Consider the following 2,621-nt stretch of genomic DNA (forward strand, 5'->3'; position numbering starts at 1 on the left):
ATTATAATCATTGTAATGAAACAAAGTATATGATTTGTTGAATGTTGAATGTAAAACTGATGATCTGCCCTGCAAACTTGCACTGAAATCACAATAAAAAGTTAAAAAAAAAATGGCCACTGCAAATCCCTGGCATAGTAGCTTATTTTGTCAAATGAAAATTTCAGGAAATGCCCTGGTTTACAGAAAGAGTACAAACAGGGGCAATCAAGAACCACATTCTTTGCCCAGAGGCAATCAAGAACCACATTCTTTGAGGCATATGTAAGATGTGGTCATGAATTTTGAATTCTATTCTGGGTGAGATAGGAATCCACTGGAAAGTTTTGAAAAGAAGATTGACATATCTTATATATTTTTTTTTTTAACTTAAAGATCTTTCTGGTAATACAGGGGAGAAAAGAGATTCCATCTTCAATGCTATAAATAGTATATAGACTATTAAGTCTTAAACAAAAGTAAGCACAAAGACAAACGTAGATCACCTGTGTGAGGGAAATTATGATGACGTCATTATTAGTTTCCAAAATTGTGTCTCCACACTATGACCTTATATAGGGCATAGGGAACAAAACAGTCCCCTCTCACAGCCAGTACTGACAGCAGCAGCCATGTGTCACATACCCACACCAGACCTATGGAAAGCAGGTAGGAGACTATTCCAGATAGGAGAGTTTAGTCTAATGCTCTCAGGATATAACATCACAACTAGACAATCATTAAGTAGTGTGTCCAGAAATGTTCCACAAGGGTTGGCTGGAGGAACATATTCTGTTTCTAACTCTGGTAGTTCAGCTATCAGAGGTGCATGAGGAACTCAAGAAAAAAAAATGGCCTCTGAATACTTGAACCCAGACATAAAATAGAATTAGCCCTGCTTGGCTGGAGTTATTTACAGACTAAAAGACTTCAGATTCTATGCTTTACTGCACTGGCTGGTGTTTAAACAGTAAAGCAGCAAGAGTAGACAGTGAGAGACTATTTTAGGATGCCCCTGTGAATTGACCTAGTGAGGCAGCAGAGAGGGTAGTAAAAGTAGTCAGCTGCTGAGTGTATTTTGAAGGCAGATTCAACAGGATTAACTGATAGTTGTGTGTAGAGATGAGGAAGAGATGTCAAGGCTGACTCTAAGATATTTGGGCTGAGCAACTAGGTAACAAAAGTTGCTGTTTACTAAGATGGAGAACACTGGGGAAGGAGGAACAAGTTTAAGGTTAGGAAGGGATCAATGATGGTGGTGGTTATGTGCCCTCAAGTTGGTTCCAACTCATAGCAATCCTATATAGGGTTTCTGAGAATGTAAATCTTTACAGGAACAGAAAGCCTCATCTTTCTCGGGTGGACTAGCAGGCAGACTGTAACTGCTGACCTAGCAGTTAGCAGTGCAACACATAACCCACTAATCCTCAATAGTGGTGAATAATGGTACTTAAGAAAGAGAAGGCAGGCTGGAGTCAAATAGAAGGCCATGAATTCTAGGTTTATGAATATGGGCTTTTTATTAGAAAGGTCATAGAGAAGGAGATTACATAATGAAGCCTGTGATTTAGGAAGTAAAATCTGACCATAGCGTAGGGATGGAATAAAAAGAGGCAGAAAATAAGTCTTTGACATCAACTAGGAGAATGCTGCAGGAGTCTAGGCCAAGGAGAACACACCCAGAATGGTGTGCCTAGCATGGTGACACTAAGAAACCAAATAGAGATTCAATAGAACTTAGTGACTGACTAGAATTGAGGCATAAAGAAACGGGAAGCCTTCAAAAAAATTGTGGAAAATGGAATTTAAAAATCATGGCGTTTTTCCCTGATCTTTTTTGAAGTCCTCGTATAATTTGAAGAATGGGACACTGCTGATGGAACAAGTTAGGGAGCTGAACTAAACTGCCAAGTGTCAGATTAGCCAATTAAGACAAGGAGCCAAAATGAAAATAGCCATTAAGCTTTTAAACACTTTGCGGTGGTACCATCAAGAGGAGAACCAGGGGGAAATGCCGGCTCCTAGCTGCTCCACATTCCCCCAAGGAACTATCACCAGTTGCCACAACTAAGTCAGAGTGGGTGGAAATGGTGGTATCTTCAAAGCATCCCGCCACCTTTCCCTTAGTAGGATTTCAGCAAAGGGGCAGGAGGAAGGCCTCTGCTGCCAGTCCTCTCCTAACCCTCCCACAACACACCTGGGCTAGGAATGCAGATATGCAAAAGAGATCAGCCAACCTTTGCCTACAACTCCGTCAGAGACTGCATGCAGTGTACCATATCTCATCTGAGGAGGGTGACTTTCCCCCTGAATCCTGACAGATAAAGTCTCTGTAATTGCTGATAGTCAGGCCTGAAAAAATCACACTTAAATTTTGAGCCAGAAACTGAACCCCTCATAACACAGAAGTTATGAGGCAGAGCCTCTTTCGGGGAGATGATGCTGAATATGACTGTGAGTTTTTTGGAGGGCAGTCTTCATCAGTACCCCCAAGACATAATATGTATTTAAAAAAAATTTTTGTATGTTTTAGATTATTGATAATCCAAAATAAATAATTTAGGTGATAGTAGTGCTGGGGACAGCATACGCAGACCCTGGGTTGATCAGTGGCCCTGTGACATGGACGAAAATCCAACCCC

The sequence above is a fragment of the Chrysochloris asiatica genome, unplaced genomic scaffold (genome assembly GCF_000296735.1).
Source record: "Chrysochloris asiatica unplaced genomic scaffold, ChrAsi1.0 scaffold00086, whole genome shotgun sequence".
Lineage (NCBI taxonomy): Eukaryota > Metazoa > Chordata > Mammalia > Afrosoricida > Chrysochloridae > Chrysochloris > Chrysochloris asiatica.